Genomic DNA, 27,957 nt, shown 5'->3' with positions numbered 1-27,957 from the left:
TATTTTTAAATGTCCAGGGGCACCAAGGTAGCTCAGTCAGTCGAGTGCCCGACTCTTGCTCTGGGCTTGGGTCATTATCTCACAATCATGAGATCGAGCCCAATGTTGGATTCTGAGATCAGCAAGGAGTCAGCTTCAGATTCTTTCTACCTCTTCTCCAATGCTCTCTTCTCTCTCTCTCTCTTCTCTCTCTCTCTTTATATATATTTATATATTATATGTATTATAATATATATTATTATAAATATATATTTATATATATAAAGTAAATACAATTCTTTTTAAAAATGTCTAAAATGTGATTCTTCTCTACTGACTTTGTTCTGCTTTAAGCAGAGAGGACTACAATGAAGTGGGGAAGTCGGGTCACACCTCACTAGGCTGCCTCTGTCTTCACCAGATCTACAGCAGCAGAAGGGAGGAGAGGAAAGAGGGCTACATGATAATTACCATAGTGATTTAACATTATTGCTTTTAAATTCGAAGGTGTTCTTTCACTAGGGGCATTCTTTTGAACTTTTGGGAAAAAGAATTCCTCAATCACCGGAAATCACTCAGTTGTAAAGTTTTCAATACAAGCTGTGCCTAATCTGGCTGACTCCCTAAAACCTGTCCCCTCTCCAAACCCAATCCATAATACACTTTTGAGCAGGATCCCATTTCTAAAAGATCTAATCAGAACACTCCTGAAGGATTCTATCACAACTCCTCGGTACCTCATTTTCTTTGGTCTTAAAATTGCTGATTTCCTGCTGGTGGTGACCTTTTTTCACTTGACTACAAGAGTACCTGGCTGTACATGCAACTTTATTTATGTCTTCTTCTCCGACATGGGTCAATTGCCAGTCTCTCTGACTCTTCAAATTCAGGAGACAAATACTATTTTTTTTTCCCGACTCTTTGAAAACACTGTAAACGAAATTTGGAGAAAGAGAACCTCTCCCCATGGTGGAGATTAAAATTCCAAGTAAATCTTAATCCAAACGAATTGTTGTTCCTCACTTCTCTAACTCTGTCCTTCTATAACCAAGAGACTATTGTTATGATAAGCCAGGATTTCTCAACAACAGCTCTACTGACATTTTGGGCTGAATAATACATTTTTAAAATATATTTATTTATTTGAGAAAGAGTGAGAGAGAGAGCACAAGCTAAGGGAGGAGCAGAGGCAGAGGGAGAAGACGACTCCCTGCTGAGCAGGGTGCCTGATGCCATGCTCGATCCCAGAGTCCTGGGATCATGACCTGAGCTGAAGGAAGACTCTTAACTGACTGAGCCACCCACATGTCCTGGGCTGAATAATATTTTAATATATTATGTTTAACACATATCCTCCCTCCCCCGCCTCCCCCCACTAGATGCCAGTATCAACCCAAACACTGACCACCTAAAATGTCTATAGACATTGCTGATGTCCCTTAAGAAGCAAAATTGACCTTACTTCCAAACCACTGGCCTAAGGGACTACTTGAAAATCACCAGCCTTACAAGTCCTATATGGGAGGTTTTGTACTGGATTTAGAATGTGGGTTATGCACCACTGAATGTTTTGTCTCTAAGAGTCCCATCTTAACATCCTCTGACGCCTGGTAACTAAAGTTTCTTCATCATCTCGTATTCCCAGTGATGCTTTAGCAGCCCAGGGACATCATTGTAGTGCTCACTCAAGATTGTTGCCGTGGGTGGCTGCCCTGTTGGCTTGTACCTTCATGCTGCTCAGCCATTAACCACTGGCCACATAGATCTGACTTCAGAAGTTGAGCTGTCATGTACTGAGGCCCAAGAATTGTTCAGTTTAGAAAGAATAATATTTCTTTAAGGTGAAATTTTTAAATGACTCTGCAATGGGGGCCATTTCCAGGGAGAATAAGCCCTTTTGCACTCACATATAGCACCTTAAAACCGAGGATCTATTCTTGTAAGTACGCTTAACGTCGTACCAGTCATATATCAAAACATAACTATGGCATCAGAAAAACAAATCTGAGAACATCAGGAAATAAATCTTCCATACCTGTGCTGTAGTACAAATGTGCATTTTAGACGGTTGCAATAGGATTCAGAAGGGAGTGAGTTGGGATGGGGAGCAGAGGAAAAATGTGATTGAATCATATTATAACAGGATGAATATATATCTCTACATATATTATTATCTAAATATATTGCAGATATCTAAATGCATATGCATTTTATTTTAAATTATTGAAAAATATATATGACACTGATATTGATTGTGGGGATTTATTAGCATTTGCGCTTGAGCTCTTGAAGCCATGGCTGAGTAAGGAAAATGGCTCATTTAGGGGCTTACTTAGGTGAAACTAAAGATGTATTTTAATACATTTAAAAGGCAGGCCTTATTAGAGAATTTTTATAAAAATGATTTTCAAATTTTGTCATAGTTCCTGTTTAAATGGAACCTGATCGGGTTTGTTGATCTGAATCCTCACTCGTTAATTTAAACCATCAATTTAATGGCAAAATCATGTCTTTCACAAATATAAGGTGAACATGTGTCAAAGATGTTAACTTGTTGATGAATGTGGGAACCATTAAAACCAATTCAAAGGAGAATCCAGAGAAGCACACATACATAGGAAATAAATTCTGAAATGAATTTGCAAATACATTTTTTAAAAAAGGCCCATCAAGGCAAAAATCAAGTGCATTCCACTGGGAACAATTAATTTCCATTTTATGGGCAAAAATTACCTGCATTAATCATTTTTCTATAACTTATAAAAATTTAAAATATCTCAAAACCAATGAAAGATGTAGATAACCTGAAATGGCAAGTTCCATAACAGACCCACTAACTTTTTCTTCACATTTTGAGGTCTTCCAAAATTAGCCCTGACATTTTCTAAAACTGAATACTGTATCTGTAGTTTTATATTGATAATTTATTAAATATCCTGAATTTGTGCCTTGATAATTGCTTAAATACAAAAAAAAAAATGGAGTTCATGTACTCTCATTGCCCTCATGAAAATATTATAATCAATTTTTTGTGTAAATTTCAATCGATGATGATGTCATAATTTTGGTAAGGGAAGCCATACTAGGACTTCATGGCAAGCTTTTTGTCACATGTAAGTGTAATCATCATACAAAACTCAGATGGAAGTGCATTAAGAATGTTTTAAGATGGCATAATAGAGTAACAAATACAGGATTAATCCTTTACACTAGTGAAAATAATACTTTTAAATTAAATGGGCTAACAGATTTTATTTTCACATGGACATTTTGAATATTTTAAATAGTATAGTATGTTATTCGGCATATCAAATGTCAGATATTTCATTAAATAGACATAAGTAAAAGCAACTGTATTAAACTGACATAATTTAATTCCATATACCCATGAGGGCTTATGTGTTTCCTGAAGAGAACAAGAATCTGATGCAAAATTAGAGGCAACTATTTAGGCTCAGGTTTCTGTTCCCTTTAGGAGACTCTCCAAGTTGTTTGAATATTTACAGCACTTAGAAAAAGTGGCTTAACGTTTCACAATGAGGAATGCAATGATGTCAAATCCTTCGGTCGGAGGTTAAGAAAAAAAAATAGCAAAACAGATTTAGACTTGAAATTAGCCAAAAATAAAATTTATCTGCCTGCACAATTGTCAGGATCACAGCCGAACCGGTTGTACAGCCAAAATGTGCAATGAGGGTACCCCCTTGTGGTCAGAGGCGAAAGCAGGTTTGCAAGTGACAGTCCTAAATGCACACAGATGCGAAAATAGGATTTTAAGAGAAAATGGTCATAACAGAAGCAATATGCATTTTTAAAAATGAACATAGGTTAAAAGGAGAAAAGCCTGACAGGTGCCCCATTGCTTTCATTCCCCAAATCAATCCCATTAGCAAAGTGTACAGATGTGTGTGTGTGTGCATGTGCATGTGTGTGTGTGTTACTGGGAGAGAGAGAGAGTTTCGGGACACGTAGTCACATGTATCACATACTAAAACTTCACCTTTTGTTTCCTCAGATTTTGGCAGTGTTCAGTTCATGGTGTGAAATCTTTGGATTAAAACAAACCAAAACCTGCCTTTATGTATGAAGTACTTACTATTGCAGACTTCATTTCATGGTGGAGCTGCTATTTTTTGTTTTGTTTTATTTTGTTTGTTTTTAAATTTATTTTTATTGGTGTTCAATTTGTCAACATACAGAATAACACCCAGTGCTCATCCCGTCAAGTGCCCACCTCAGTGCCCGTCACCCAGTCACCCCCACTCCCCTCCCACCTCCCCTTCCACCACTCCTAGTTCATTTCCCAGAGTTAGGAGTCTCTCATGTTTGCTTGTTTGTTTTTTGTTTTTTATTTTGTTTTGTTTTGTTTTTCTGCTCTAAATTTGTTGTAGAGTCTTGTGAAGCTCTTTTCTGTTTCTGTCTTTAGCATTAATGTGGCCATTAAGAATCTTCTTCCTGCATGTAACCCACCCTCTGGGATGTGCTCTGCAGACAGAGGGAAAGGCACACAAATCTATCTGGAGTTTCACTGCTACTAAGTGTCGAACAGACACTGTCCTGTGTATTTGTTGTCTTCCAATGTGTGGTGTCTCCACATTTTCCCTGGAAAGATTAAACTGTTTTTGGTGCCTTATAAGGCACCTTATCTTATTTTATAAGATATATAGATACAGACTATATAGATGCAACAACTTTGTACGTTATATATAAATACCATTTGCTTTCTATCATCCAAAAGTCCTCTAAGTTGATAGTTTACCAGCATTTCTGATGTTTTTCCATTTTGTTTCCCTAATTTAAATTGGTACTTGAGGGATTCCTGGGTGGCTCGGTGGTTGAGCATCTCCTTTGGCTCAGGATGTGACCCCAGGGTCCTGGGATCGAGTCCCACATCCGGCTCCCCCTGCGGAGGAGGGGGACACCCTCTGCCCGTGTCTCTGCCTCTTTCTGTGTCTCTCATTAATAAATCAATAAAATCTTAAAAAATATATAAATTTTTACTTGAACCAGTAGCTAGGACAAAACAAACAAAATATACCTTTTAGAATGAATTATATATTTTCTTTCTGTCTCATCTGTCACTGACAAATTGCTATTCCATTAAAGTCACAAGTTCAAACATTGTAGACATTAAAATAAGATAGTCTTTTTCTTATATTAATTAATAAACATAAGTACTTCTATGCTGAAAATAATTTCCTTTAAACAATATGACTACACGATTCACAGTATTTTACTGAAAGATAAATGATAAATCGTCTCCAAAGAGCCCAGCAGAGTGGCAAACACTTAATAAATGCGAAATATATGCCATTTTTCTTCATATATATTTTTAGGTATATTTTCTTTTATCACTCCCTCATACCTCTCCAATTATGTAAATATCAGTCACGTGGCAGGTGGAAAGCTGGATTAGAAAGAGAGAGATCTTTTTAAAATTGTGACCAAAATATCTTGCTTTTGTACCTTTTACAAAGAGGCCTGGCCATGAGAGCTCATTTTTAGAGAAACGCTTGGGGGCTGAGTGAGGGCTCTTACAAGCATCAATTTCCTTCCATTAATTATGAATATACACCCATTGATCTGGCTTATTAAAAGGAAGCTCGGTGTATGTTTATTATTTCATGCAAGTTGCTGAACTATACGAGTTATGAAACCAGCTTTTATTACTGTGCCTTAAAAATACATGGACAGAGGGGCAATGGGGGAGGCTCAGTCAACTGTCTGCCTTGGGCTAGCTCATGGTCTCAGGTCCTGGGGTCAAACCCCATATGGGGCTCCCTGCTAGGGGAGGGTCTGCTTCTCCCTCTCCCTCCACTCCTCTACTTCTCCCTCTCTCTCTCTCTCTCTGTTGCCTTCAAAATAAACAAATAAAATCTTAAAAAAAATACTTACATAGAGAGGTAGCAATGAAAGAAAGTAGAATTAGTAACGTGAATAAAATTATCTTGTTACCTATAGTACGACAGACAATAGATATATTCATCATGGCTAATCTTTTATTGCCTTGCATGGATTTGAGATCAAAGAAAAGGTCACTGAGTAAAGATAATTTTAACAATCTCACAATGACTATCTACTTTTTTTTAATTATAAACTTTCAAATGGTATGTTCAGTCAAAACATATGAAAAAAATTAAGCTCATCCTACAGGAAGGCTGTTGAACTTTTTTTTTTTTTTCCTCAAAAAAGTCAAATTAAAGAAGCTTGTCCTCGGGGTGCTTTGTCACATCAATAAAATAAAGACAATTTTGTGGTACTTTTTGGATTTTTTTCAACAAATATTTGACATATAAATAATCTGTAATCCTTCTCTTTGACATTTGAAGCCCCAAGTTCTTCAATATTATCAAATCTTCAAACATAGCTAACAAGTTTGCCTGGTTCTCTTGTGAATGGTTGTGTTTTAGAGATTGTATTAGTTGGCCAATTAACGTTACTCTGCCCCTGTGTAACTGAAAGAGCAGTCTCTCCTCTTACCCTACTTTGACATTCTAAAAATAGGGCAATTGCATATTTTGGCATAGTTCTTTTAAAAAATCAGTGCACCTCAGTATTGAATAAAATGCTTTTATTTGCATTGCAAAATTGAAAAAAGAAACCAAGGCAAATAGTTCAGCATTTAGTCTTTTTTTTTTTTCCTCTGATACAATTATGTTGATTCTAAAGTACAGATTTTCTCTTAGATCTCATGAGACATGCAATTTTGAAAACCAAAGCTTGATGGTGATACATCTCATCCTAAAAACAGGTCATTTAAAAAAAAAAAAAGTGTGATTTGGACAAAAATGTGAGTCACCAATGCAGCGCTGTAAGCACTGCTAGTGTTTGGCTCCACACCCTTCTCCCCCATCCCAGTTATGGCTCTGAGGTCAGAAAGAAATAATCTTACTTTAATAAATTGTTCATTTCTAGCTTTTGGAAACAGGATAGATACTTATCTATGCAATGGTCAAAATAAATAATAAGTTTGGACAGCAAAAGCAGTTTTGGGTTGTAATACCAACAATAGTTAGAATGCCAAGTTGTCTTTTAAAGTAAAATATACCGGGGGCACCTGGGGGGCTCAGGGGTTGAGCATCTGCCTTGGGCTCAGGGTGTGACCCTGGGGTCCTGGGATGGGGTCCTGGGATTGTGTCCTACATCGGGCTCCCTGCATGGAGTCTGCTTCTCACTCTGCCTGTGTCTCTACCTCTCTCTGTATCTCTCATGAATGAATAAATAAAATCTTTAATAAAATAAAATAAATAAATAAAATAAGTAATAAAATAAAATAATGAAATAAAAAATAAAATAAATAAAATAAAATAAAATAAAATAAATAAATAAAATAAAATAAAATGAAAAATAAAATAAAATAAACCATCACCTCAAATCATGAAGAAACCCTGATAACACATATGGTATGAGAAAAAAGTTCATCTTGCACACTGCATGCACAGGAGTATTGCATACACAGAAAAGTTACACTTTAATATTTGAATAAATGAACACTCCACACAAAGTGTCAGCACTAATTACTTCTTTATTTTCTATAATTCTTCAACCAGAAAGAGTTTTGCAGAGATTTACTTTGTATGGGTGCATGCATTTTGTCCATGTTTTAGAGAGTGCCATTGTTTTTTGCTGTTTTATTTTCTCAGTAGAAATGTGTATTATGTTGTTGAGCATACTCTTCAAACCACACACCTGGCGGCATTTGTAAAATGATCTCGTAGAGTGGCATTGTTTAACCTACATAAACATAGCTCTGTAGGATTATTTTAGACTATATGTTATATATATATATATATATATATTACATATGTTAATTTTATATGTACCATAATTGTCTAAACGTTTACTCCACAAAATTGTTACAATAGAAATTTTGTCCGTTCTTCACCTCTTCAAGCAATATGCTTTTTATTTTGGTGTTAAGAGTTTTTTTTAAGGTTCTCCTAAACTTTAAAAAGCCCTGCTTTTGTATAAATTTTTTTTTTTTAATTAACTTACATATGACTTCTGGTTATAGAACTACTGTGAACATTTGTCAAGAGAGTAATTGATAATGTATTCAAAACTATGATTCCTTATTTAGAGCTATTATTATTTAGGAGTTATGACTCTCTGGTCCTTATCCTCCTGGTACTTGTATGGCTTTTGAAAACTGGGGTATTCCAAAGGTTTGCTTAGATACTGTTTTCTTCCCCAGGGTTAGGAAGCATGAGGCCAGGGTGCTGTAACCTCACCCACCCTGCCCCTCTGAGATATCCCTGACCACTGAACCCCTTTGTGCTGAGCCTTTTAACAAAACTGATCTAACAGCGATTCCTGAGTCTCAGCTGGCAAGGGAGCTGAGATCAATTGATTATCGTTTTTTTTTTTTTTTTTAATTTCCCCCAAACGCTATGCCTTTATTAAATGAATTCCCCGCCCCGAGTCCTACGGTTTCATGTTCTGTAGGGCTGGATTTCCAACAGATAAGATGCAAAGCTGGAGCACAGGTTTCCATATACTTGTTTTCCAATAAAATAAGGGTTTTATTGAAAATCACGACAATGAAAATACTTAAAATATGGGTTAAAATTTGAAAGTATAAACAAGTTGTTGAAATGGTCACCATGCCTCTTTGCAGCCCTTCTCCTCTGATGACAACCCGTGCTTATCTCTCTACCCTTTGCAGTTTGGGCTGTGCCCTCTGTCCCTCCGCACCTGGAAATTTGCCTCAGCACCTCCATATACCCGAATAAGTGGCATAAATCCAATCCCCAAAGCAGTGGTGAGTAAGTGCTTCCTTGAGAACACAGAAGCAAGTTACAACCCACAGCACAGAAATAAATCAAAGTTCTGCCAAACGTACCTCTGCTTTCTCTTTCTCCCACCTTCTATTCTTCTTTCTCTATTTCAAAGGATCTCCCACTCCTGTCCCCAAACTCCCTCTATCCTGTATCTCTATGCAACTTGTTCAGCCTCCCTCAGCTTCCAGGATCTCTTTTTTTCCCCCCTAATCCTCTTTCTTATGTAAAACAATTTAATCCTGCCAAAAATCTCTCCAATTTGCATACTTACACCCTCACTTAGAGAAATTGGGATCTTCAGAAGCTATCACTTTTTTTAGAGGTAAAATGAATTCTAACAATATGTGGGTGTTTGCCCTTGCATGTATTCTTTGATCTGTCGCATACCGATCATCCTACAATTATAAAGAGCTATCACACCCTGGAGAGTGATGTTTCCTTGCTAGTATTTATCAGTGTATACTGAGGAGAATCCTTCATGCAAAGACAGAGTTACCATCCTGTCACTCATCCGTCCTGGAAGCTGTTAAACCCCAGTGGGAAAAAAAAGATAAAAATAAAAATAAAAATAAATAAAATAAATAAAAAAAAACCCAGTGGGACCACAGTTTGGACCTACCTCTATGACCTCTTCAGGCTTTGTGATTGGTCTTCCTAGTTAGACTCACTCTAGTCCCTTCTTTTTCTTTTATGTCTGACTGTACAGAAGCTGATTCTCATTCTTTATCCATCACCCTTGCTCTCTGAATTGCTGAGCATCAACTTTTTCCATAATGCTTGGAGACATTTTACTCTTTCAATGGATCCAGACTTTAGCTTGCTGGTTCAGATTATGCATTTCAGGCCATTTCAACAGTTTAGGCTGACAGGTTAGCTAGAAAGACCAGGGAAGTACACCAGCCCACAAGGAAAGAAATATTTATCTAAATATTACCAATTTTTAAAATATGCTTAGCTTTCTAAAATAACAAATGCCTAAGTCATATAGGGTTTGCTCACTTACCTCTAAGACACCGTATCTCACTTTTATTTCCTGGATCATAGTTTTCTCATCTTGAAACTAAAGGAGTGAACTAAATAATCTTGGATGTATCTTCTAGCTATAAAATGTGATCTTTTCATTGCGCTAGTGTATGTTTAACTCTGTTAAACTAACTCTAGCCTGTTTTTTTGACAAAAAAAAAAAGAGAGACTGACATTCTGCTTTATGCAGCTTCAGGTTCAAGTGCAAAGAGAGAGACAGAGATTTCCAATTTCTCTGCACTAAGCTTTTCTCAGCCAGAAAGAAGTCATTTCATGATTTTCTACATGTCTGTACCTGTCCAACTCCATGCTCTTTGAAGTTAGTATCTCTATTTCATAAAAGAATCAATTGTTTTACTAGGAACTATCAACTTCCTATTTGTTCCCTATCGGTCTACAAAGACCAAATTTCTTAAAAGATCAAGACTTCTATTTTTGTAGAATATTCAAAACACAATAGAGGCAAAATATCTGTTGACTTTTAAAACAAACTTTTTTTTTCATACTATCAGATATTATTGTTTGGCTCTTGTTATCCTTTTTTAAGCTTCTATTCATAAAGGCCTGAGGAAAATGACATTTATGCATGTATTGCTTTGTATTAAGGCAGAGCTATTCATTCTTCCTCTAAAGCTATTCTCTGTGCATTGTTGCCTCTTCTTAAATTGTAAATCCTAGGGCCTCTTCTTTCTCTCTCTCTCTTTTTAATTCCATCCAACTCTCTTTTGCAAAAAACCTGTCACATTTAGCTTCACCTCACCTGTAACACTTCTGCCCCCTCTTCGGAGCCCCTACTGTGGCTGTCTCCCATGTGTCCGTCTCAGAATTCCTACATCACTGCCAGTCACAGTTCATGTTGATGACACTGACAGTGATTGCTTCCTGTGTATAAATAGAAAAAAAGGAAGAGCCCACCACCAAACATCGCTTCTCGAAAGGCTGTAGCCAATAATTGAAATCCAGTTGCATTTGCAGCGTGGTAATTCTAAAATTTCAAAAAGAGGCCTCCTTGCTGATAGCTTTATGCCAGGCTGATCTGTCTGACACTGTTATTTCCCAGAAGTTTACCTGTCTGACACCTTGTGTAGAGCTGTTCTGTGGCAAGAGTGCACATCTGCACTTGAACCAGGAGGGATGGAATTAAACTTACTGCAAATAAGAATTTATTTATTTATTCGACAGCTGTTACAAAGATAAGGTCATGCCTGTAGAGCTGTGCTTCAATTAATGAAACCTGATCACACATCCGAATTAGAGGATGCGCTTTTGCAGTATGGAAGGGGATTATTCATATCACAAAAGAATTCACTGCAGGGTTCCATGAAAAGGTTGCTATTACTTTTAAAATGATTCTTTAGTTCAAGTCAAATGCTAAAACTCAAGTGTTTTAAGATCACATAGATTGAGGTCTCCCCACCCTTCTTTTGTTTCAACTATATTTTATTAGCTATATACACAACAGGCATATATATATATATATATATGCACTAAATATATATAAATATTTGTATTTATATATAAAATATAAATATTATATATTATTATATATTCATATATATTATATATTATTTATATATATAAAATATATGCAAGCATAACTCAGAGGTATTGCAGGTTTGGTTTCAGACCATCACAATAAAGTAAATAGTGCAATAAAGTGAGTCAAATGAATTTTCCAGTTTCCCAGTGCATATAAAAGTTATGTTTACACTAAACTGTATTCTGTTACGTATGCAAAGGCAGTATGTCTAAAAAACCATGTACATACTTTTATTAAAAATACCTCCTTGCTAATAAGTTCTTGTCATTGTTTAAGTTCTCAGCAAGTCATAATCTTTTAGCTAGCAGAGGGTGCTGCTTCAGTGGTGATGGCTGCTGACTGACCAGGGTGGTGGGTGCTGAAGGCTGGGATGGCTGTGGCAATTTCTTAAAATAAGACAACAATGAAGTTCACCACATCTGTTGACTCTTCCTTTCGCGAACAACTTCTTCGTAGCATGTGATTCTGTTTGATAGTATTTTACCCAGAGTAGAACTTCTTCCAAAATTGGAGTCAGTCAGTCCTCTTAAACCCTGCCACTGCTCTATCAGCTAAGTTTATGGAATACTCTAAATCCTTTGTTGTCATGTCAACAGTCTTCACAGCATTTTCACCAGGAGTAAAATCTCTCAAGAAACCACTTTTTTGGCTCTTCTGTAAGAAACTACTCTTCAGTCATTTAACTTTTGTCATGAGATTGCAGTAATTCAGCTACATCTTTAGGCTTTATTCCTAATTCCAATTTTCTTGCTGTGTCCACCACATCTACAGTTACTGCCTCCCCTGAAGTCATGAACCCCTCAAGTTCATCCTTCAGGGTTAGAACCAACTTCTTCCAAACTCCTGTGAATGTGGATGTTTTCACCCCTTCTCCTGAATCACAGATGTCCTTCATGACATCTAGAAAGGCACATCCTTTTCAGAAGGTTTTCAGTTTAAAGTCAAACCACTCCTTTGATCCATGGGCCGCAGAATGGGTGTTTTATTAACAGCATGAAGACAATATCCATCTCATTGTACATCCCCATTGAGCCCTTTGGTGACAAGGTGCATTGTCAGTGAGCAGTCATATTTTGAAAGGATCTTTTTTTTTGAATAGTAGGTCTCAATGTTGTAAACAGATGTGCTGGTCTCCATGCCTAGTTCCATTTTTCAAGTGTGGGCAGAGGAGATTTAGCATAATTCTGAAGGGCGTCCCAAGATTTTCAGAATGGTAGTGATCATTGGCTTCTACTAAAAACCACCAGCTGCATTTGTCCCTAATAAGAGATTCAGTCTGTCCTTTGAAGCTTGGAAACCATGCACTGACTTTTTCTCTCTAGCTATGGAAGTCCTAGACAGCATCTTTCAACAGAAGACTATTCCATCTGCATTAAAAATCTGTGGTTTAATGTAACCACCCTTCATTAATTATTTTAGCTAGATTTTCTAGAGAACTTGCTGCAGAACCAGGAACAAAGTAAAAGTGTGGGAATCAGATCTCTGAATTACTTTTATTTATGAGGGCAGCATTAGTAAACTTAATTAAATAATTTAATTTAATTAATTAAATTTCACACTCAGGAAAGAAATTTTCATGAGACCCTATAACTAAACGGGTACAAGGGGGGAAATTTACAAAAAATGTTCCAAGCTTCTGTGAATTAAGGCTTTACAGTGGTCTTTAAAGTTTCTTCATTTGCTGTTTTCACTGGGTTCCTTGAATCTAGATTTCTTGGTTGAGTGTGGATTTCAAATAAACTCTTTGAAAAGGACATAGTTTTATGGAATTAGCTATACTGCATTTTAAATCTCAACACTGTGTACAGTGTTTCCTTGGAGAAGAAATGGCCTTATTCTAAGGTCAGTTTGTCATTATAAAAGATGCATTCTCCAGATTGTTTCCAACAAAGACTTGGCTTTTAATAAATTTAATTATCTAACAAATAAAAGTAGGGAGATGGTGAAACTGCACTTCTTATCATTGACGCTTTGGAATAAATGAAAATACTGAAGGACTTGGAGTAGGCTATCTGGCTTACAGTTACAACTCTGCTACTAGGAAAAAAAAAATGTCACCCTAAAAAGTTACTTTAAAATATCGGGACCTTATTCTCCATGTGAGTTAAGTGAGGGTTATACCAACCCTACTCCGCTCACAGAATTCGGTGATGACAATTAGAAAACTGATTTGAAACCATTTGAAAGTACAAAAATAATTTCTCAGTAGTCTGATACAAGAAAAAAATATTTTAATATCTATTTAAAGAGAGGAACAAGCACCAGTCAGTGCATCTTAGATCCTTAATAGGAACAAATAGAATAATTTTGATCTTAAGAAGATTTTAGCACTTTATCACTATGAGTCGCCTTTGACGTATGGAGCTATTACTATCCACTAAATACCCTCTCTGCAACTTGAAACTAAAAAAATAGAAGCCTCATTTATTTCCACAATCCCCTATATGTATAAAAATTGGTAGGGAGTAATATCATATAGGCGTATTTTTGGGGTCTCAGAATTTCATCACAGTTCACCTAAAACATAGGCTCTGCAAATAAATATACAAATTAAAGGGACCTTCCTTGACAGAGAAGTCAAACTCCTTCCCCCAAAGCAAACAAAACACTTTTCCAGGGACAACAGATGGGATTGTTGATGAATTCATCCTTCTATAATTTTCTTCCATTGTTTCCTGTTTACTTATAAATTAAATGTCCTGATTGATGGGGCATGTTGTCCTTGAGATTAACCTCAATTGGTTAGAATATGTTGCCTGAAAAGCTAGAGATAAGAGTTTATGGCACCAAAAGAGCCAGATTGCTTTTCACTATTCCATAGCTTGAGTGGGTCAGAACAATACTATCAACTCTCAGGAAGTAGGTCACATTCATGGCCTGCCAGTGCTGATCAATGGCATCTACACAGTATACAGGAATGTCACATGTCCAGTTTCTCATTGTTCCCCACCCTGCTCTTGGACTTTACATACATCTTCATAGGCTTTCCTCGAGGTGCATGTGTAAATGTGTATGTATACAGATATAATGCGTAAATGTGTGCGTATACAGACATAATTTACAAGTGTAAATAGCATGCCTCCTTACAGCCGTCTCTTCTCCAAATATTAGTAAAAATCTAAGTCATGTCATCTCATGAGGGAAAATGAAAATAAAACCTGAACATCATTCATTTCAATTTCAACAATCCTCCAAAGATGATGTAAGGAAGAAATCAGTACCTGCACTGGGTTAACCAGGCTCTTCAAGTTGCAGGGACCTTGGTACATTCAGGATCTTCCCAGCATTGATGTGGGTCTTTGGGACAACTTCTTCTTTTTGGACCAGGGTCCTGAAAACAAATGCCACTTTACACAAAGAAACTTTCTCCTGCATTATAAAGTTATATCTCCAAGTAGTGGGGCCCTATAAGCCTTAAATGTAAAACAAGCTGATAGAAATTGACTATAAATATGCAGAACAGTTAAACGCTAAGTGAAAAGACTGTGTTTGAATGGAGGGCATAATGGACTTTTGGCTATATAATTTGAAATATATTGCCTGTGCCCAGATATCCCAATAACCCCTAAATACCTGGATATTCAATTTAATTATTGTCAGGAATACAAACGCCTTATGGTCATAACTTTAGGACAGCCTAGGTAACACATTAGGTCCCCAGTGTTTACCTTTCTATTGTACCTGTATGATCAGTTATCCTCTCATGTACAAGTCAGTAACCAGATTAGGCAGTTATAAACAGTCCTCAAAACAATTTACTCAATTAAGAGTAAAGTGACTATATGAAGAGAGTAATCTTTTAATAAGAGTTCACTCTCTTTGATCATAAATCCAAAAGTAGGTGGATTCTGGCTTTGGTTCAGCAGTTACTTTAATATGTTACATCTGTGGTTTGCATAGTAGTCTTGGCCTTTCTCTCCTGCTCACAATATGGCTGCTAACCTTTAAGCCAACACACCAACATTCTAGGTAACAGGAAGAAGAAAACATTTAAGGCCAAAAGGGCTTTCTGATAATCTCCATCCTTCCACTTCTGTTACTATTTCGTTGTCCACACATGTTCACAAGAAAACTGAGAAATAGGACTATTTAACTGGGCACATTGCCACCTACGATAACTGTGTGTGATGGGGGTGGTGGTAGTGGTGGTGAAGAGGGTTCTCTTAGAAGGAAGGAGAAAATTATGATGGTTAGACAATTAGTTTTCTGTGCCACTCAGCTAAACCTAATGAAAGGCCCTGATGTGTTGGCCAAAAATACTAACGGAACACAGCTTGCCTATGCAACCTTCATGCACTGCTTGGATTAGGAAAGCTCCAGCCTTCGATGGCACGATTGTCTAGGAGTCTCTCCTTTCTTCATCAATGGCTCAAGGAAAAGCAGGAGGCAATAATCAAGTTTGTAATTGTTTTATCTATACCCTGTGCATTCATTAAAGATCTCCACTGAAATGTCACTCAATTGGAACAAAAGGGGGTTCTTCTCAGCTGAAACTTTGAACTAGATACATTGTCCTATATTGATCTAACATATTTAATTGATAAATGTTTTTTTTACAAGAACAACGGAGCAGTAAGAGAGAGTTCCCAAATTTCAGAAACAACTCTTCCTAAAAGTGAAGCACAATACAGTAGCATTAAAGATCTTTGAAGCAGGGCAGTAGTGTAGTGATACGGTATATTTTTATGAGCCTACAACCTGTTTCTCTTGCTCCCTGTCTTAGCCCACTCTCCTCTTGCATCGATGTGGGGATTTAGTGACTCTGATGCTGTTTTTAAAATCAATTTCTCATATTCTTCTATTTCCATATTTTCTGTATTCATGTAAATCTAGTGTTCTATGATATGTTAAGCTCCTTTAAAAAGCAACCTAAGATCTACAGCCAAAATGTTGCAATCACTTTCCATAGAGATTCACAATTTATATTTGCATTTTTTTAAAAAAAAATATTTACTTGAGAGAGAATGGGGACCAGAGGGAGAGGAAGAGAGTCTCAAGCAGTCTCCTTGCTGAGCTTGGAGCCCCTTTCGCAGCTCAGTCACACCACCCTGAGATCACGACCTGAGCTGAAACCAAGAGTCAGATGCTTAATTGACTGAGCCTCCCAGGTACTCCTATATTTATATTTTAAACATTCTGAGAAACTTTGTGCTTAAACTGATCCATTCAACTTAATTTAACTCAGCATTTCCTATATTTGTATTAGGATGAACATAATTTGTCTTGCTTATAAACATTATTTGGAAAGTTCTGTGAAAAGTATTTGAATAGAGTTTATTTTATTTCAAGTCTTATGCACACTTTCCATCTCTTTATGACATCTAAATATCATTAAATTTAATATTACTCTGTATTTTAAGACAAAATCTAATAAGACATCTGTACAGCTCATGGATAGATTTTTCTTTCCTGTTCAGCCACTTAAACCAAGTTCAATCCGTTATGTCTTGAGTAATGAGAGCACACGTGACCAATGACGCAATGGGACATATATGACCACACATGGTAACCCATGTAGAAGACGCTTTTTCCAGAAAGGAGCTTCACAAAGCTATGGAACATTCACTCGGGGATTATCCACTCCTTTTCAGTATACACTCTGATGTTCCCAATGAATCTGAGGCCTCAGTCCCCCATGATGCACTTCTATAAATAGCAAGTCAGACTGGGAGAATAAATTGAATGAGCTGTCACAAACATTTCTCAATAAAATAAGGGGGAAAGTGTAACTGTAGCCTGAATAAGAATTACATGTAGATTTACTAAGCTTTGGGGTCCTCTTGGTTAAAATGCATTTCCAAAGGAAAAAAATCAATATTAAACTACATTTGATATATTTCTTTGCTAAAAGCCACAACTTCCAGTATTCTAGAGAGGAATGATTTATAACTATTACATCCAACAAAATGTTCTTTTTGGCCCTGAAATCTGATAATTTGGTTTTACATGGTGACTGTGCTTCCAGAAATAAAACTCCTGTCCATCACCATTATTATTATCAAGGATAGGCTGAGAAGTGCTGTAGAAAGCATAGCACATTTTCCCTGCTTTACTCATGTGTGATAATTGCAGACTTTAGGAAATGTATTAGCGACAGAAAAAGAAGAATGAAGACCTTAAAGCTGTTTTAGGTAGAAATGAGCAAGGAACCTTGGTTTTCTATCTTGGGAGCACTTTTCTCGATGTTTTCTATAATATATTTCATTTTGGCCTTGCAGATGTATTTTTGAATATTTCAACCTGAAAACACTGCACTGCCTTGCAAATGTTTTATCAGTCTGTCGGCCTCTCCACACTAGGACCTGATGCATATTGCAAGTGAAGGATAGAGAATAAGAATGTAGCCCTCATTTTCAATCCCTAATTCTTTTCAGTTTGGTTGGTTTTTTGGATTTGTGTGTGTGGGTGGGTTTTTTTTTTTTTTTTTGTGTGTGTGTGTGTGTATGTGTAGGTCATGGTTTTGTGGTTCATATGAATGTCTTAAGGCCAAAAGATACTCTTCATCAATTGTAATAAATGCATCCCTCTGGTGGGGGATATTGTTAATGGGAGAGACAATGCATGTATGAGGATACAGGGTATATGGAAATCTCTGTACTTTCCTTTTTGCTGGGAACATAAATCTACTCTAAAAAACAAAAGTCTATTTTAAAAAAGATACTCTTTGATATCTTAATATGAGCAAATCAATATTTTTGAGCTCCTGTAAAAGAATTTTTAAGAAACTAGAAGTGGTTACAGAGTGAAGAAAGGGACAATTCTAATTATATTACTAATTATATTGCTATTTAATGGCCTTGGTGGCCCACCTTATGGTGGCAGGTGCCAGAAAAGATATATAATGATTTTATATCAGAGGTGGGATTCCTTCCATACTTCTTCCCAGTAGGGGAATCCATTTTCAGCTCATATTGCAATTAAGAAGTTACTCCTTTCCAACAGGAGATGATAGTACCCACTTCCCTTCTGTTCAGCTACAGAACACTCATAATTTGGGCACACACACACACACACACACACACAAGAGCAGAAATTAACCACACTGAGCATGGATTGTTCAATGAAAGTGAAAACAAATATACTAAATAAACAGCAGGGAGATACTATTTCCTAAGTAATTAAGTTGCTGATGATAGGAATTTAATAGAACATAATGAAGAGACCTAACATTTTTTAAAATAATTGTTGATGAAAGGTCAATACTTGAATGAACCTTAAAAAAAATCATGTGAACACAGATTAAAAACTCTCTTCAAGGCGTAATAAATAATCTAATATTAGGAAGTGGCATCCTGGCAAAGACTGACACGAGCTCTGAAGAATATAATACACAGACCTACACTGATGAAACAAATGGGTAAATGATTCCTGTAAGACCAAGGAAATGTCAGTCTCTTGGTGACATTAATTTAAAGATTTGCACTATTTCCAACACCAATGTTCAGTTCTTTTATTTATTGATGTTTCATTCATTCCTATCATATTTTAGGTGAACATCCATTATATATGAGTTTAGTTAGAGAATATGCACTCAATCATTTTCGGTTATTTATTTGGTTATTTTATATGTATCTCTTTATTACTCTCATGGTACAGCACACCTCTGTGTATTGTTACAGATAGGTAAGCATATCTAAATGAAAGATGAACATTATTGCGGTCAAGATTCTGGCAAAATGAAGAAAAAAATATGTCACAAAAAAACTTACTTTGTATTTTTATCTGTATTGCCCATATAATACATGGTTTGATTTTAATGTGGGTTGAGCAGTTGTCTGCCAAGACTCAATATTATGCCCGATGAACATGTTACTTAAAACTCCCTTTCTTTGTCTTGAGGAGGAATACAACAGAAAAGCTAGCAAACTGTAGTGTGTTTTCATAAAGTTTGAAGATAGCCAGTCGCACCCATTTGTTTCTATATTCTCTATGGCTACCTTCAAGCTACAACAGAGAAGTTGCAAAAGAGCTGTTCCATTTGCAGAGGATGAGCTATTTACTGACACTTTACAAAACAACTTGTTAATGCCTGGCGTAACACAAAGTGAATGTTCTTTGAGTCACACAGACTCACAAGGAACTGCATGTTCCCAGTTAAGCTTCATGTTTTCTGCTGCTTTAGGATTCCCAAAATAAGCAACCTTTCTCTTTTATAGGGAGGTACTCTGTTTTTTTTTTTTTTTTTCCCATTGATCAGGACCTTATCTTGGTGCTGAACATCCAGAATTCTCCACCAGCCCTGAAACTAGGCGAGCTCCTAGTATTTGTGGAGTCTAGGGTAAGAGAATAAATGGGGGCTCATCTTTGACACAATTTAAAGTTATACATCAAGTAAGAAGAATCATTAAATGAGTATGTTTTATCCTTCTATTTTGATAAGCATATGTTTATGATTAACTAGAAAGCCAAACTTGAACTTAGAATATTCAGACTTTTGAGAGTTTCCATACAAAAACATGGCAGTATGAAGGGGATTCATTCTCAACCTCCATCCTACAACTCCTCCATAACATTTTCTTCATTTTTCATTTCTTCCTCCACTGCATAGGGTGGCATGCATGTGGAACATTCTGCATCCGTGTCCTAGCTTAGTCTACAGCTCCTCAAGATGTCTCCATTTTGCCTCTCTCCTCTGAAGGCCTGGGGCCATATATATCTATGAGATGGTCAGTCCTTGGGAAAGCAGATCCAGCAAAGAGGGCTCATAAATCTTAGAAGAAGGCCTAGATCATTTTAGCAGAAAACTCGCAGGTCTTAGTTACCTAGAATTTGGGCAAGAACACAAACATAGGCTCAGAATATGTTCTTCTCTTGACCCCACATACTACCAATTCTGTGGAGAGTTGCATCATTAACAGAAAGCCCAAGTAGTTTCCTCTCATAACCTTACTGTCAATACCAGCAGCAGCAGCATCCCCTAGGACAGTGGTTTCCAATTGGGGGTGATTTTGTCCTCTAAGGAATAATTGGCAATATCTGAAAGCACTTTGATTAATCACAACTGGTCAGAGAAAGTAGCGGGACCAGTGGGTAGAAGCCAGGGATGCTGCTAAATAACTTACACTGCACAGGATATGTCCCAAAAAGAAATTACTTGGGCCAAAATATTAATAATATTGACATTGGAAAATCTTTCCATAGGATTTTGTTGGAAATGTAAAATCTCAGGCCTACCTAAGACCTACTGATCAGAATCTGAATTTTAACCATATCTATAAGAATGTATATTAAAGTTTGGGAGACACTGCTCTAAAGCATGGGGCAGAGGCAGAGGCTCATCTTACTCCAGGGAGGGATGGTGCTGTCTTGACCAGATAGCTTATTTATGGTCACATCAGATTTTCTGATATCAGTATTTGTTGTTATGATTTTCCCCCCATTGCAATACCAGTTTTTCACCTGTTGGCTATTTTTTCTTTTTTTAATAACAGATTGAGAAAGTCAGATGTATCTTTTATCTTCATTCTTTCATGCAGAGTATAGCACACCACACTTAATCTATAGGAAGAATTTTGAAGGACATTTGAAAGATAGCATCAGGAAAGCTCAGAATTCCTAATCAGTCATCACGGGCTTTATAACATTAAGATTATCCCAGACTGAACTCCCCTGGTTGCCTTGAATCATATCCTGAATTTTATGAAATAGGGAAAAACATAGACTACATCATAGCTTTTTTAGAGGATTTCATTATCTGAGCAGGGCACAGGAAGGCTTCCGGTACTGAATGTCTGGCCTCTTCTAACATGACTCATTTACTGATGATACCAATTGCATTTTTCAAGCTGGAAAATGCTGGGGAATGAATGAAATGAAATCTCTTTTCAGTTGAGCCTGAATAATTTATTGATAGAAAAACATGTTTGTGTTTAGCTTGATTCTTGTTTTTCCCATGCGTAGACAACCTGAGGAAATATTCCAGCTGGAAGGACAAAAGCATTAGATTTGCTCTCTTGTGCATAAGGAGAGTATTTCTAGAGGCAGGAGGTTAATGAGAGGGCCACAGACAATGTTTTCAAGGGACCTAGTACTTAACATTTTCTGGTTCCAAACATATTGCAAAGAAGACAGGTCTTGCATTTAACATTTAACATCCTTGTCTTCATGTGTACTCTGACTCCCTGAAATTTACTCCACCCCTTAAGGAATAAAGTCAGTTGGTACTTTCTTCCTCCTTCTGATTTCTGATTTTATATTTACCCTAAGTAAAATTTCTACAAATATTCCTTAAGAATCCACAGTAATTCCAAACACTATGCTAGAGACAGAAAACAAGCCAAAACAAACAAACAAACAAACAAAAACACAAATTAACACTTCAACACTTTCCATGATGGCCTGACCGACAAAGGTTTCAAATCTCTTTTTTGTTTTACATTTACAAAACACTCTCTTCCCATCTTCACCCTGAGAATATTCAGCTTAACATGAAAAACAATCTATCATTGATTTTCTTTGAATACATGAATGAAAGCTTGATGGATAATACGAAAGTTTTTGAGGTCTTGGTGGCCCATGAAACTGCCCATTGTAGGAACTCATTTGTTTTACCTATTCATAGAGGCTGATTCTTCTGGCCCCGTTGACAGTTCTTTTCTCAATATGACTTTATCAGCTATTCAAGACATTTTTCAAGGACAGTGTGCATTCTATTAACCTTTGGGAATGCTATGACTTGCTTGTTTTCCAGCCATTCCCCATCCATGGAGACATCTGTCTCAACTCTATCTCTAGCACAAATCTTGACTTACATGAAAGAATGATTTAGTTACTCATCCATTGGTACAGACCAGCAGCACCAGAGTGGCCCCATCAAATGACTCTTGATGATATGCCAGCCTTGGACTTTGCCCCAGGCCTGATCATTGAGCATTGTCTCAATTCCAAGGAGTTTACTTTGCTTGCATTTTTCTATCCCATTTCTAGCAGGAAGTTCTGATTCCCAGTGACTATAACTGAAAACCTACTTTCCTGAGAGATACCTTCTACTCCCACTTGACTTATCTGGGTAGCTCAAAGCCCCAAATCATCACTACCTTTTTCATGTAGGTATGCCATATACTGCACCTTCTCACCCTCTCCCATACCCAGACTTCCAATTTCTAGACAAGAATTTTCTTTAGGAAGTAAAATAATTTTACCACTCTAAAAGTGCATATTTTTATAAAGTTCTTGAGGTAAGATGTACTTTGATTTCTAGTTGTTTGTTGTTGTTGTTTTTTAATTAAGTCATTGACATATTTTGACATGGGTTTGGGTATTATACTATGGTCATTGAGAAAATGTGAAAATTAAGCATGGAGTTGAGAGATAGACAAAATTCACATAGTAATTTCAATACGATTAAAAAGTGCTATATAATGGCTTTTGTCCTTTTTCTAAGTAAATAGGAGATGTCATAAAGCAGTCCCTCTGAACTGTGTTCGTATTTAGAATCCTCAGTTTCCAAGGTGACTCATACCTGAGTGCATATTGCTCTTTTTCATGCCGAGCCTGTTACTGTTATCTATGTCATTCTTTCTGTTTACACATTTAAGAGAAGGGGGAAGGGCGAGGAGTGGCATGTGGTTATCTTAGGGCCCTGTTGAAATGTAAATATGCCAAAGATACAGTATTTATGTGATCATAGAACATTGGGATCAATTATTTTGAGAGTTTCTCTCCCCCTATTTTCGGCTTAAAATTTTAAAATTGTGGCTGTCAGAGAAGCTGATGATACAGAATTAATATTTATACATCAAACTATAAAGAAATACAGTCTGAAGAATATATACACACAAATAAAAAATACACACACCCTGCCCCATCCTGTATCTTTTTGAATAACGTCAAGGGAACAACCAATTGCCAAATGAAAAAAAAACTGTTATCTGTGGGGAGAGCAGCTTAGAATTAAATTTTTACCAAATTCCTTTACCTATATAAATCTAAGTTCAGGACTGCTAATAAGACACATGCACATTAGTTTTGCAAAGCAGAAGACAGGCAAGCCATGGGAATTCTAGAAGCATACATATGAACAGATGGAGTACGAATAACAACAGTCTCAAATACCTGTTTCAGAGGAAAAATCTGAGATAAACTCCTTCAACAATGAGAGGCAATAAAGAAAAACTCCAGGATAATGGGGAAAAGGTATGTGTTGGAAAATTATTTAAAAAAGTATTATGGGGAAACTGATGTTAGGATTCCAACCTATGTATATTAAGTCTGACTATAGGAGAAAAATAGAAGGAACAGAGTAGAAGCTTTTATAGGAAAAAAAAAATTACCATACATAAAAAAGGAACGGAAAAAATAAAATGAATTAAAATGTTCTAGTAAAAATACGTAAGAAATATTTTTGTATTTCAGTGATGAAAAAATACCAAACATTTACAAAGGAGGGGGAAAAAAAAAGTTCTCTAGAAACACACACCAAAATCATTTAGGCTTTATTTCTGCTTTCTTTTTTTCCTTCTTCTCTTTCTTGTTTCTCAGTCTTTTTTCTTTTCTTTTCTTTCTTTTTTTTTTTTTTTTTAACAGAATCCAATAACAAAAGTAAGGAGAGAGAGAATTTGAGTGCGGCTACTACGTACCAAGATCTTTATATCCAACAAAGTTACTAATCATGTTAGAGAAGAATAAAAACAATTTTTTCCTTTATGAAATCTCAGAAAATATTCCACACAGATAGGCTTCATGAATATTTCATCCAGGTAGGTTAAAAAGAAAACTTGAGGATATTTAGAATTAATTAAAAAATAGAACTCAAATAAAAAAAAATAGAACTCAAGTAAGAACAATGAAATGAATAAAATATTAAGTTATCCAGGATGGTGGTGAGGTTTTTTTTTTTAATATAGTTATAGGATTAAAAATTTAAAAAACTGAAAATATCTATATTGTCAACAACAGAAACAACAAAATTGCTGGGGTCTTGGAATCTGAGGTGATATGAAGAGAAAGGACCAGAGGTGCCAGGGTCAGCAGAATGCTGAGTACATGGTAATGGCTAAAAAAAAAAAAAAAAAAAAAAAATCCTACTGATCTTATTTATTTTCACATTGTTGCTATTATGTCAAAAAGCAATAAAAACAAGGTACTGTGTATGGTTAGTGCTGTTAGTGCCCACACTCAATCTCCAGCCAACTTCTCGCTGCCTCTGTCTTCCTTTGCATGATGACTGTCCCATGCTGTTGAAACATGCTCTGGTGCTCCTGGTGGAGATAGGAAGTCCCAAGTGACTTAAGGTACCAGGAGGAGCTTCAACTAATGGTTAGCAGGAGTTAGTGTATGAACATCCCAATTGCTTCCCCATGTAGTTGGGATAACTTTGAGGCATGCCATTTACACTGGCTCCCAGAGTCTTCCCAATGGGCTTAAACTGCAGTTACCCACAGAGGTAACTACCTTAATAAGGCACTGATCACTTCTCTTCTCCCCTTATGTATCTGCATTCCACTACTGATACGTCTGTGATCACCTCCTCAAATGAGCCACTCGCATGAAGATCCTGGCCTCAGGTTTGCTCCTGGGGAAAATACAAACTAAGACACCACAGGTCATTGAACAAATTGTCAAACAAAACACTGCTAAACAAATCTGGCAAGGATGAAGTAAAATGAGCCATACATACATTTATGGTGGCAGTGAAAATTGATATAAACCATCTAGAACTTGGGACATCTGGGTGGCTCAGCGGTTGGGTGCCTGCCTTCAGCTCAGATCATGATCCTGGGATCCAGGATCGAGTCCCACATCAGGCTTACTGTGAGCAGCCTGCTTCTCCCTCTGCCTGTGTCTCTGCCTCTCTCTCTCTCAGTCTGTGTCTCTCATGAATAAATAAATAAATCTTTAAAAAAATCTAGAACTCAATTATTCATATATATATATATTCATTAATATATTCATCATTTATGTCATATATATATATATGCCATAAATGCTCATATTTGATCCATTTAGTACCACTGTGGGAAAACCAACAGAAGGGAATAATAATAACATGACACAAAGGGAAAAAATATCATGCCTAATAATACTCATAAACTATAGCAGTTATAACGGTAAAATATTGGGAAAATGTTTCCAAATTCAACAAATCATTGGACAATATGAGAACAGCTATCAAACATTAATTAAGAATTAAACTGTAGATTTTGTCTTAAAGCAAGAAAGCTGCCTGGGGTAAAGCATTAACTGAAAATCAAGATATAAAAATCTATCATAGAATTAAGTTTATTTGCATTGTCCAGAAATTCAACTATAGTTTTAAGAAAAATAACCCTGAGACAACTATTTTAATACCTGCCTCTTTTTCCTTTAAACCTGGCCTATGTATTTTCTATTTCACTGAGAAAAGGAAGATCATGGGAGTCACATGAGTCAACACATTTACTTAAAAGGGTACTCACATACCCTGTCCTGTTGTCATGGGGATATAGCCTTCACTGTAGCTAGAACCAAAGCTTCCTGTTGTATACTGAATTTTCTCACTGCTTTAGTCTACTCATTTTTTTTAAAACACGTATAGCTTTATTTATTCGTTCATTTATTTATTTTTCAGGAAGTTCATTTATTATTAAATCAGTGTGGCATGGGATCAGCTGCTCAATGATGCCATCAGGGAACCAGGCTCTAACTTTGACTGCCTTCATGTGTTGCGTCTTCACCCTCACGTTCATCCCCTCACTGTCACAAGATTGCTGTCACAGTTCCAGGCAGCACGACTTTCTTAAGATGTTACTTGAGAATGTTCTCCAACGAAATGCATGATGTCTCAGTCAGGGTTCTTGGATGCCAGTAACAGAAACTGACTCTAGTTAATTAATGAGAAGTCTGTAGGCAGGGCAGACTTCAGGCATGGTATGATCAGGAATATGGTTCCATTTCCCTGTGATTCTTTGGCCTTCTCCATTTGTCAGGTCCATCCTCAGGTAGGCCTCTGTGTGTTCACAAGATTAGCCTCCTACTCAAACATTTTGCTGTATTAGCTTCTTCTGCTTTTTGCCTTTTTCTCTTTTCTTGGCAATTGTTTTCACCCTCTCTACTGGATAATTTCTATCAGTCTACACTCATCCTTATTAAAAAATAAAGTCACAAGAAACTCTTCTCTTTTATACTCCTATTTCCAACCAACTACCATAAGAGCTACCTGTAGTCACAGTCTTTCTCCTCACCTTATTCCACTCAATTTAGATTTTCTTCTCCATCGATCCACTGAAATTGATCTCATCAAAGTCACCTAATGACCAACTTTCCAAATCAAAATGTCAAATATCTGTCCTTATCACACTTGAACTTAAACAGTTTCTAACACTATAGACAACTTCCATTTAAATCAGAATGATTATTGTGGCATGGGAAACATCATAATTTCATTTTATTTCCTACTCTACTAAGGACTTTTCTTTATTCTCCTCCTCTGGCTTCTCTCCCTTTTTGAGTTCTCCAAATGTTCATTTACCCAAGGGCACAGTTTGCATCCACCTTTTATATATATATATATATATATATATATATATATATATATATATATATATATATATATAATTTTTTTTTTATTACCTGTACTGTAGATGACATTCAGACCCTTGGTTAAACTGTTTGTTGTTTTCCCAAAATATATTTCTGAATTTCCAGACTCATCTCTAGCTGCTCACTTGATGTCTCTATTTGAATACCTAATGGGTATCTCAAGCCAAACATGGCTGGAATAGACTCCTGCACCCCCTTTACATTAATCTCCTGCAGTCTGAAATAGTCTTTATGGTATCCTCCATCCCATCAGAAAGGCCAAAGACTTAAGGAGTTATTTCTATTTCCCTCTTTTTCTTAGTCCTCATCTCCAAATGGAGGGTCAACCTCCAAAATTTATTCTGAATTCAACTATCTCATTAAATATCCACCACTGTTGCTATAGTCCTGTTTCTTGCCTGGACAACTGTACTAGACTTTGAATCAGCCTCTCACTGAAGTTATCTCCCCTTCATGGGCCCTATAAAGCAGACACAGTAATATCTTTATGCACATGAGCCATATTACAACACACAATTTCACTCAGTTTTTGTTTTTTGTTTTTTGTTTTTGTTTTTTTTTTTTTTTACTCTTTTTAATGATTGCAAATCCTACCTAACCTGGCCACAATTTATCCTTCTCACTTTATCTATCATCACTTTGTCATTCTCTAAAGGTTACATTCACTAGCCTATTTGTGTTATTAAAAAAAGCCCAGCTCATTTCTGTCTTAGAGCTAGAATACTTGCTATTCTCACTGTTTGTACTCTTCATTGCAGATATTTTATATGGCTGATTCTGTCCTAACGTTCAGATCTCTACTCAAATATCATCTCACTAGAGAATTTTATGGACCATTTTCTCGGATTTAACATCCCCTCAAATGACATGTTACCTAATGGTCTCTCTCATGTTGGGGAAATGTAATTAAAAACAAAATATCTTCCTAACCCAGAAAACCTCTCCATGACAGTAGAAGAGAAAGAACACAATTTTATTGTTAAATGGGCATTAAACCAGAATCTGATGCATATCACAGGCCATCTCCTGACAGATTTCAAAGACAGGAAGAAAGTTTATCCTTCTATATATTTAAGCAGATACTACTCACTGCATGTGGGTTCTCAAACAAAAACT

Source organism: Vulpes lagopus, chromosome 11 (assembly GCF_018345385.1).
Source record: "Vulpes lagopus strain Blue_001 chromosome 11, ASM1834538v1, whole genome shotgun sequence".
NCBI lineage: Eukaryota > Metazoa > Chordata > Mammalia > Carnivora > Canidae > Vulpes > Vulpes lagopus.
Note: the sequence above shows the minus strand (reverse complement) of the source record.